The sequence below is a fragment of the Schistocerca serialis genome, chromosome 8 (assembly GCF_023864345.2).
Source record: "Schistocerca serialis cubense isolate TAMUIC-IGC-003099 chromosome 8, iqSchSeri2.2, whole genome shotgun sequence".
Lineage (NCBI taxonomy): Eukaryota > Metazoa > Arthropoda > Insecta > Orthoptera > Acrididae > Schistocerca > Schistocerca serialis.
This window is the reverse complement of record NC_064645.1, coordinates 398,004,682-398,016,752: the sequence shown is the minus strand read 5'-3', so window position 1 is coordinate 398,016,752 and position 12,071 is coordinate 398,004,682.

The following is a 12,071-nucleotide window of genomic DNA, read 5'->3' as shown; positions in this document are numbered from 1 at the left end:
GTTCTAGGGGACTGATGACCTCAGCAGTTGAGTCCCATAGTGCTCAGAGCCATTTGAACCATTTTGAACTAATGACCTCAGCAGTTGAGTCCCATAGTGCTCAGAGCCATTTGAACCATTTTTGAGAAATAACAGTGACGACGAGCGTAGCTTATCAGCGCCGCCGAGTAATGAAGTAACTAATGTTCAAAGTAGTAATTTGGTAATTGTGCATAGGGAAATGGAGCGGGCTGCAAATAATGGTGTAGGCAGTGAAACAATTAGTGAACAGGGAAGCATTATCGATCGATCGGTCGGCAAGAGCTCGCCTCAGGAATCCGAAACGACAGGACACAATCTTGCAAATACTGTAGATTCAGGTTTTGCGTCCTCACCGTTTTCTCAAATAAGTCAAGACACATTTTCTGCCGGCCGAAATGGCCGTGCGGTTAAAGGCGCTGCAGTCTGGAACCGCAAGACCGCAACGGTCGCAGGTTCGAATCCTGCCTCGGGCATGGATGTTTGTGATGTCCTTAGGTTAGTTAGGTTTAACTAGGGGACTAATGACCTCAGCAGTTGAGTCCCATAGTGCTCAGAGCCATTTGAACACATTTTCTGCTTGTCAAAGTGTGAATGTTGCCGGTGCAAATTCTCTTCCGAAAAGCATAGAGGAACAGATTCCAGACACTAATACATTATTATTGAAATTAATGCAACAAATGGAACAAAATCAGAGACAAACACAGCAAAAGCTTCAAAAGTTAGACACAATGGAACAAAATCTTCTGAAGTTAGACACCACACTTGAACAAACACGTGAAGATTTAACTACTGAGTTACATAACATTGAATCGAAATGTCAAAAAAGTCTGTAATGACGTAAAAACACAAATTTGTGAGCATTTTCAACCTATTTTTTCGCGGCATGAAAATGCATTACAGAATCACGAAGCAGCCATAAAAGAACTGCAAACCATTGTTCATGAAAATCATGAGACCTTGTGGACTAAAATTGACTCAGTTGCATCTACCGATTTGGTTACGCAACTTGCAAAAACTCAGGAAAACTTAAAGGACACAGTAAATTCGATTTCAACACAAATGGACGCTCTGAAACTTGGTTCAGTAAAACGCACTGAGGAAATGTGTTCACTATCGCAGAAAGTAGCCGATCTTTCGGATCAGTTCACTAACTTATCTACGAAGGTAGATGATAATCTGAATGACACAAAACCGGTAGTCTTTAATGACATAGAAGAGTGCGAACAAATTAGGAAATTCAAACAAAATCAGAATCAAGTTAATACGCAACACCAAAGAGAAATCCGGGAAGTACAAGATCAGCTGACACAAGTAATACAAGAATTATGTATTTCAGAGGCCACTCGCGCTACAATACGGGAAGAGGGACATAGAAATACGGAGCAGCCACAAAATAATAACTCAGGGCACTTCGGAAATTATGAAAGAAATTGGCAAGGTACACCGAATTTTGAGATGGAACCGCCGAAACCACGTAACAATGACGGACATGCGACTCGCCGACATGATGATTTTGACTATAAGCTGTTCATTACTACACGTAAATTCAAAACATTTAAGAATCCACAAGCATGGCTCCATCAATTCTCTCATTGTTTTCCTCCCAACTGGTCATTAGAGCACAGATTAGAATTTATGTGTGGCTATTTAGAGAATGAACCAGCTGTAAGAATGCGATCGGTCATTCACAATTGTCACAGTGAAGGAGAATTTTATCATGCCTTCCTCTCAGCGTATTGGTCTCAAGCTACACAAGACCGAGTAAAACATAGCATCATAATGATGAAACATTTCGAACAATCTGAATTCTCCAGTCTTGTGACATATTTTGAAGACATGTTGTACAAGAATCAGTACCTGTCAAACCCATACAGCCCCTCGGAACTCATCCGCATTTGCTTAATCAAACTGCCTGAACATTTACGACATATTATTTTAGCAGGACGTTGCAAAGACGACATTGAAGCTTTTCAGGGACTGTTACAAGAACTGGAAATTGACACTGACAATTGCGGAACGCGAAAACAGGAGCACAACAATTACAGGTCACATCTGTCACAATTCTGCGATGACAGAAATAATACACGACAAGGCTATTCTTACAATGCAAATCGTGAACACAAAACACACCACCCATATGACAACCTCTGGCAGAGTAATAGTTACAGAGAAAGATCGCATTTCCGTAGTAATGAATTTGACAGAGACAATCATAGAAACAGACAATATGGCAACCAGAACTATTGTTATCAAGGGAGACAGAATAACTTCAGACGCAACAGTTCAGCGCGCAGTTATGATTCCGGGAGAAATTCTCCACCACATGACCGACAAACAAGAAAATATGTAAACTACCAACAAAACGACAGACCTGAATTCCATCAGAACTGGCGAGCTTCAACCAGGGCAGGGCCTTCTCGACAAGGTGAATTTGCAGAGGTTAGGTCTCCTAATCCTAATAACGACGCGCGCCAACAAAGAGACAGACAATGACTCGCACCGCAGGCAGCCGCGTGCGCCGGCTGGCTCAGAGAAAAATAACATAGACGCTAACCTTGAGAAAAATTCCAGTATTCTTTACCGACGTATACCACATGATAATTGCGTTAAAGTTGAAACTCTGCATACTAGGAAGAGCAAAGGGTTACACCAAATTTCACATGTAAAACCATTCATTGAGAGATAATCTGCTTTTTAACTTAGTCTTTGCTATAAAATTTTTCACTTCACGTTACTAGTACTCTTTTTCAATCTTAGAAACTGTTAACATGCAACTATGTTTTAAAGTTAACTATCCAGTCAAGAACCAAGAGAACTTATTTAAACAGAAATTACGAATGTATTGCTATTGTGAACAGACAACACAGTGTTATTGTGTGTGTACATTCTTGCTTGTTAGTTGCACGATTATGTAACGACTATAAGGCTTACATACTTAGAACATATACAAGTACTGTTAATGAGATTTTAATGCAACATTTTGGTTTACTTGAAAATACATTCTGGATTTAAAGTACTTTCTGTGAGATACCAGATGACACAGTCGTTAGTTTATGTGACAGCTACACGATTTTATCACGACGCTACTAATGAGTGACAATTTACAATGTTGCTTTTGCAGTGTATCTGTTTTATATCTGCACAGTTTTTCTGAATTCTTCTGTAAAGTAAAACATGTTTTACTTTTGTGGTGTAGCTACAAGGAGACAGCCTTTTCCGTAGGACAACAATACGTTACAGCACGGTAGTTTCTTCATCACGACAATAAGAGTAATAACTAAGATATCTATACGCAAAGCATTTCACTTTTGTTTATCATGAGGTAAGTACATTGACTTCTGCAGAACTTAGCTTTCGGAGGACGATAACTACGACACTTCCACAGAGATTATCTTACAACAAGATGCACAGTTTAGTGCTACAGTACACGTATTTGAGTGATTAATTTTGTACTTAAAACATTTATTTTTAAAGATATTTGAAGTACAATGATACCAAGGTTTTCCGTGACACATTTCATTCCATTGCTGCAATCTGTAACACCTGAGGGTATAATTACATTAATCCTCAGGGGGGTACACGCCTACTTTGTGTACCATGTGTTTGGCAAGCACAAGGAGCCCTAGCTAATATAGTATTTGCTTATACAACTTTACACGTCGGTACCATATTTCCGTAACACAGAATTACATAGCTATCTGATCATGTAACTGAGAGAGACAAACTTTTTTACTATGGCAGTGACAGATGTTTACGTAATTACACCGTTGGATAACTTCACACTTACGAAATTGTATTTTGTCTGTACTTTGTGAACTGTTGATATTTTTCGGAACCATTGTGATACTATGAGAGCTTTGAATGATGTATTTGGTAAGGGAGCATGATTTTAAAGTACGTTTGAGGTAGATGACACTATTGAAATGAGCAGAGAATTTTTTTTAGGTTTTGAAATTATTGCAGAAAGCTAAGACGTTTTTGAGATATGACTGAGGTGTTATGATGTTATTATTACGATGAAGATGTGTATTGTGCTGTTGAGGTATGTTTATGATCAATAAGCTGATGGTATATGAGGAATTTGATTATACTAAGTATTTATTATGATGAAATATTGAAGAAGAGTCGACGAATATGTATATGTGTAATAAGGTAAGGAATAATGAGTAGTGTTTAGGGACTCTGATTTGTGGAAAAGGATGTTGGAAACCAAGAATCGTACTTTAAGAGTTATGAAACGTGTGTAAATGCGTGAATGTACCACAATGCCGACGAAAATTTTTTGGACACTGTTATATTTACAGGATTTTGTTTCTACAGATTTGTAACGCAAATTCTTGACCTGTGAAATTTTTTATATGAGACTGTCACTGTAGTGCACACTGGTGTCGTAAATATTTCGGTAAGAAAGTTAAGTCACCACCTGCACGTAATGCGTTGTGGGCACTCAGCTGCACGACAATCGCCTGGAAAAAAACCATTTGTGTGTGCCTTTCAGAGGCACAGGTAAAAAAAAAAAAAAAAAAAAAGCCATTATCCTCGCTATTGACATTTCTCTGTAGAAAGCATCGCAAATACGACACACTCAAACTTGATAACATATGATTACACGCCATTATTGTTACAATATTTCACACAACAACACAGAAAAGCACAATTTGAAGAGCAAAATAAGAAAACACATTAACATAGCACTGAAAATGATATCTAGTTAATTGCAAGCGTAGCTGCAAAATACTTGGTGCAAATCTACATGCATACCACAACTGTTTTACTGTACAACAATGAAAGACTGCTACTACAAAGGAGATTCTCTCTACAATTACACGCTAGCAATAAACAAAATCTACACTAATTACACAAACTACAAGAAAAAATCAGAAGATTCCAGTGAGGTATCCTCGGCTGAGGGTCGACATATGAAACGTCCCCTTTGAACAATTGTACTTGACTGTGTTTAAACTGACACACAATATTTTCAGCGCAACGCAATCTGACTTTCAAATATCACTACAAAAGAATGGCCCTGACTAACATTAACCTATACCTTTCACAAATCACTTACCTCACCAAAAATCTTCGTTATTCGAACTACTGCAATACCGCGAGCGCCACTACTGCCAGCTAAATAAAAGATTCAAACTACTGAAGGCACTAACTACTAATAGGCATAGTTAGCACATGAAAGATTTTGATAGAGAACAAACAATGTATTTACCTCAATAGTGTTCAAAAGTCATAATGTATATAGCAGTTCATGACTTCCAGTCTTACAAAGTTCAAAACCCCGCCATCTCTCTCCCCACATCCACCACTGCTGGCGGCTCACCTCCAACTGTGCCACGCTACGCGCTGTTAACATCCAGCTGCCCAACACTACAGTGGCAGACAACAATGCAAACTAGCCACAGACTGCACACAGCACAGCCAGTGATTTTCATACAGAGCGCTACGTGGCGTTACCAATAAGAAAACCTAAACAACCTACTTACAACAGGATACGTGTCCAGGCGCTATAGTACGGGACATCCACAGTGTACAACACCACAAGAAGACCGATATCTCACCATCAGCGCCCGCAGACGGCCGCGGAGTGCTGCAGGTAGCCTTGCTTAGGACCTTACTGCAGCCACTGGAACAGTTGTTCCCAGACACATAGTCTACAGACGACTGAACAGACACGTTTTATTCGCCCGACGACATGAAAGGTGCATTCGACTGACCCCTGGTCACGAGAGCCCATAAATCCTGGTGTTAAGAACACAGTACACGGTCATTGGAACAGTGGTCCCAGGTTATATTCACGGACGAGTCCAAGTATAGTCTGGACAGTGATTCTCGCCGGGTTTTCATCGGGCATGAACCAGTGTACCAGGAATCAGATACCAACCCCTTAACGTCCTTGAAAGGGACCTGTATGGAGGTCGTTGTCTGATGGTGTGGGGTGGGATTATGATTGGTGCATGTACACCCCTGCATGTCATTGACAGAGGAGCTGTAACAGGTCAGGTGTATCGGGACGTCATTCTGCAACAGTGTATCCGCCTTTTCAGGGGTGCAGTGGATCCCATCTTTCTCCTGATAGATGATAACGCACGGTCCCACCGAGCTGCCATCCTGGAGAAGTACCTTGAAACAGAAGATATCAGGCGAATGGAGTGGCCAGCCTGTTCTCCAGACATAGGTCCATCAGCACGCCTGAGATGCTCTCTGTCGAGGTACTGCTGCACGTCTTCAAACCCCTACGGCACTTCAGGAGCTCCGACAGGCACTGGTGCAAGAATGGGAAGCTATACCCCAGCAGCTACTCGACCACCTGATCCAGAGTATGCCAATCCGTTGTGCGGCCTGTGCACGTGTGCATGGTGATCATATCCCATATTGACGTCGGGGTACACGCGCAGGCGAGCGGTCTAAGGCGCTGCAGTCATGGACTGTGCGGCTGGTCCCGGCGGAGGTTCGAGTCCTTGGGATAATTTAGGTTAAGTAGTGTGTAAGCTTAGGGACTGATGACCTTAGCAGTTAAGTCCCATAAGATTTCACACACATTTGAACATGCTCAGGGAACAGTGGCGTTTTATAGCCCATGTGTTTAGGGACTGTTTTCTCAAATTATCACCAATACCGTGGACTTACAGGTCTGTGTCGTGTGGGTTCCCAATGTGCCTATTCTATTAGTGCCAGTTTTGTGTAGTGCCACGTTGTATGGCACCACATTCTGCAATTATCCTTAATTTATGAACGTGAGTGTAGGTCACGGGCGAACCAGCCCTGCAGTTTAAAAGTCAATTGAAACAAATGCCGATTAAAGCAAACCACATTAATTTTCCACATAAATTAGGGACCTCCATAAGCTTGCCTAACCACACTCCTGGCTCGTGAAAAGATTATGATTTTCTGATGCACGGTTTAATTAATGTGGACTTTGTACAAGACGGCGTATTCTCGGAAGGCCAAAGTAGCTGTTAGTCTGAATTGCAGTCCTGCTTCAATAGCGGCGGAGGGACACTTCCAACCCACCATTTTTGTAAAATAACCGTTATTCAAGGTCTACCAACCTGTCTGCCGCATACCCTGCCTTCACGGGCCGGAACAAGTTTGCAACAGGCGCACCTGCTACGTTGGTCGTGGAACTCGTCTTCTTGCTGGTGGAGGCAAGGTTGTTGGGTCTTCGAACACTATAATGGTAAGAGACGCCATCGACGCCCCAGCAGAAGTCAGTTCTCAGTTGGAGGAGGTGTGTAGCTATTTTCAGCTAGTGAGAAGCCACTTTGAAGCACGGGTGTGCAGGTTTCTTGCATCGATAGCGGCCATTTATCGCACGACTCGCTGCAGTATTGTCAGTGATCAGTTTCCGGTTTCTAACCGGTAATAATTCCTACGCGAAGCTATGGCGTGTATAGCAAACTATTGGGGTGAGAATGCATCATGTTTCTTCTTAAATGGCGATCTAAACCGCCCCTGTCTGGCCGGTCTCGTCAATTCTCATTACTGTTTGTATTTCAATTATCTCTCGGCGCACTCTCTCTTAATTCGTGGGTAGGACCATTCATCACAATGTTCGCAAATTGTTTTCTGTTAAATTTTTCTTATGTCTTGACCTGCAGCGTGAGTAGTTCTCGCCAGTTTCTTAGCTCAGTTTGTGCGCAGTAACAGTAATTCATTTGTAACATGTTACCTCTCATTTAATGTGTTCTTGTTGGACAATTCGTGCAACATTTTATCAGAGCTGTCTGTTTCTCTTTTTTCTGAGGCTTACCTCTGCTGTCTCTTTTTATTATCAGTTATAATACTGAAATCTCAGCTAACCGTGATGGAGCCTGATGCGGTCGCGGCCGGGACAACAGCAGAGGAGCAGGAGAGCTCATTAGGGGAACTAGGCAGACAGACAGTTTGTTACAACTATATCGATTAGAAATGGTTGAAATGGCTCTGAGCACTATGGGACTTAACATCTATGGTCATCAGTCCCCTAGAACTTAGAACTATTTAAACCTAACTAACCTAAGGACAGCACACAACACCCAGTCATCACGTATATCGATTAGAAGTAGGTTTATATTATGTAACTGTGTATCTGTAATTACGAAGTGTGTATTCTTTATTGATTTAGGTCATTGACTTGTGAAAGGAAATTTAAAGTATTGTAATGTACTGGGTGATCAAAAAGTCATTATAAACTTGAAAAATTAATAATCCACGGAATAATGTAGATAGAGATGTAAAAATTGACACACATGCTTGGAATCACATAGGGTTTTATTAGAACCGAAAAGAAACAAAGTTCACAAAATGTCCGACAGATGGCTCTGGACAGCAAAATTGCTACCGTGACGGCTGAGAGGTACGCCAATATGCTGCAAAATCGCATCACCCCCAGCTTGGCTGATAAACACCTGCTGGAACGTACGATGTTTATGCTGGATGGCTCTCCATCCCATACTGCTAGACGCGTGTAAGGTCTCTTGCGCGCGTCGTTTGGTGATGATCGTGTGCTCAGCCGCCACTTTCGTCATGCTTGGCCTCCCCGGTCCCCAGACCTCAGTCCGTGCGATTATTGGCTTCGGGGTTACCTGAAGTAGCAAGTGTATCGTGATCGACCGATATCTCTAGGGATGCTGACTGACGACATCCGACGCCAATGCCTCACCATAAGTCAGAACATGCTTTACAGTGCTGTTCACAACATTATTCCTCGACTGCAGCTATTGTTGAGGAATGATGGTGGACATATTAAGCATTTCCTGTAAAGAACATTATCTTTGCTTTGTCTTACTTTGTTATGCTAATTATTGCTGTTCTGATCAGATGAAGCGCCACCTGCCGGTCAACGTTTGTATTTTTTTTTTTTTTTGTTCTAATCAAACCCCATGTCATTCCAAGCATGTGTGCCAATTTGTACCTCTCTATCTACCTTTGGAGAAAAGAGAACCACTTGTATAAATATTAAGAGCTCAGATGGAAACCCAGTTCTAAGCAAAGAAGGGAAAGCAGAAAAGTGGAAGGAGTATATAGAGGGTCTATACAAGGGCGATTTACTTGAGGACAATATTATGGAAAGGGAAGTGGATGTAGATGAAGATGAAATGGGAGATATGATACTGCGTGAAGAGTTTGTCAGAGCACTGAAAGACCTGAGTCGAAACAAGGCCCCGGGAGTAGACAACATTCCATTAGAACTACTGACCGCCTTGGGAGAGCCAGTCCTAACAAAACTCTACCATCTGGTGAGCAAGATGTATGAGACAGGCGAAATACCCTCAGTCTTGAATAAGAATACAATATTTCCAATCCCAAAGAAAGCAGGTGTTGACAGATGTGAAAATTACCGAACTATCAGTTTAATAAATCACAGCTGCAAAATACTAACGCGAATTCTTTACAGACGAATGGAAAAACTAGTAGAAGGCGACCTAGGGGAATATGAGTTTGGATTCCGTAGAAATATTGGAACACGTGAGGCAATACTGACCCTAAGACTTATCTTAGAAGCTAGATTAAGGAAAGGCAAACCTACTTTTCTAGCATTTGTAGACTTAGAGAAAGCTTTTGACATTGTTGATTGGAACACTCTCTTTCAAATTCTGAAGGTGGCGGGGGTAAAATACAGGGAGCGAAAGGCTATTTACAATTTATACAGAAACCAGATGGCAGTTATAATGCTCGAATGGCATGAAAGAGAAGCAGTGGTTGGAAAGGGAGTTAAACACGGTTGTAGCCTATCCCCGATGCTATTCAATCTGTATATTGAGCAAGCAATAAAGGAAACAAAAGAAAAGTTCGGAGTAGGTATTAAAATCCATGGAGAAGAAATAAAAACTTTGAGATTCGTCGATGATATTGTAATTCTGTCAGAGACAGCAAAGGACTTGGAACAGCAGTTGAACGGAGTGCACATTGTCTTGAAAGGAGGGTATAAGATGAACATCAGCAGAAGCAAAACGAGGATAATGGAATGTAGTCGAATTAAGTCGTGTGATGCTGAGAGAATTAGATTAGGAAATAAGACAAAGTAGTAAAGGAGTTTTGCTATTTGGGGAGCAAAATAACCGATGATGGTCAAAGTAGAGAGGATATAAAATGTAGACTGGCAATGGCAAGGAAAGCGTTACTGAAGAAGAGAAATTTGCTAACATCGAGTATAGATTTAAGTGTCAGGAAGTCGTTTCTGAAAGTATTTGTATGGAGTGTAGCCATGTATGGAAGTGAAACATGAACGATAAATAGTTTAGACAAGAAGAGAATAGAAGCTTTCGAAATGAGGTGCTACAGAAGAATGCTGAAGATTAGATGGGTAGATCACATAACTAATGAGGAGGTATTGAATAGAAATGGGGAGAAGAGGAGCTTGTGGCACAACTTGACTAGAAGAAGGGATCGGTTGGTAGGACATGTTCTGGGGCCTCTAGGGATCACCAATTTAGTATTGGAGGGCAGCGTGGATGGTAAAAGTCGTAGAGGGAGACCAAGGGATGAAGGACCAAGATTCAGAGGGATGTAGGTTAAAGTAGGTACTGGGAGATGAAGAAGCTTGCACAGTCTCAGGACTGAAGACCACAACAACAACATCTACATTATTCTGTGATTTCTTCAGTTTTCAAATTTATACTGCCTTTTTAATCACCTGGTATATATGGAAAAAGCTGAGTGATGTTTAAAATAATGAAACTTTATAATATGTGTTATGAAACGTCCCCTTAGAAAACTTAATGAATTACTGTGTTGATAAACCTCTTACATTATTTGATTTTCAAATAGCTGAGCAGAACTGAACGTACTCAGACATTTCGCTCTTTCCCTATTCTGATCAACACTAAACTGACACACAATACTTTTAGCGCAACGCAATCTGACTTTCAGTAATCCCTACAAAAGAATGGCCCTGACTAACACTAACCTATATCTTTCATGAATCACTTACCTCACAAAAATCTTCATTACTCGAACTACTGCAATACAGCGAGCGCCAATACTGCCAGCTAAATAAAAGATTCAAACTACTGAAGGCACTAACTACTGATAGGCATAGTTAACAAATGAAAGATTTTGATAGTGAACAAACAATGTATTTACCTTAATAGTGTTCAAAAGCCATAATATATATAGCAGTTCATGACATCTATTCTTACAAATGTACTGTTTCTGATGGACACACGTCCAAATCATCCGCTCTCAAAAATCCGCTATCTCACTTCCCCATATCCACCACTGCGGGCGGCTCACCTCCAACTGTGCAACGCTACGCACTGTTAACAGCCAACTGCCCAACGCTACAATGGCGAGTACTACAACAATGCAAACCAGCCACAGACTGCACACAGCACAGCCAGTGATTTTGATACAGAGCGCTACGTGGCGTTGTTGTTGTTGTGGTCTTCAGACCTGAGACTGGTTTGATGCAGCTCTCCACTCTACTCTATCCTGTGGAAGCTTCTTCATCTCCCAGTACCTACCGCAACCTACATCCTTCTGAATCTGCTTAGTGTATTCATCTCTTGGTCTCCCTCTACGATTTTTACCCTCTACGCTGCCCTCCAATCCTAAATTGGTGATCCCTTGATGCCTCAGAACATGTCCTACCAACTGATACCTTCTTCTGGTCAAGTTGTGCCACAAACTTATCTTCTCCCCAATCCTATTCAATACATCCTCATTAGTTATGTGATCTACCCATCTAATCTTCAGCATTCTTCTGTAGCACCACATTTCAAAAGCTTCTATTCTCTTCTTGTCCAAACTATTTATCGTCCATGTTTCACTTCCATAAAAACCCTAAACAGCCTACTTACAGTGTATATTTAGAAGAAAAACATTGTATATTGGAAGCTGGTTCATGCTTAGGGCACTTGTATTGTAAAATGTAACAGATGTAGTGAAGTCCCTCCGCAACGGGAGTGGCTCGGCGCGATGCGGTCAAACTGGGCAGCTACATGATGTGAACAGTACGCAGTCAGTGGCTCGCCGTTGCACGGTACACATCGACGGTTCGAAGGGAGGCAATTGGAAGCCGCTTTGCAAGGAATTTTGCCTCGGATGCGGATTTGGCTGTT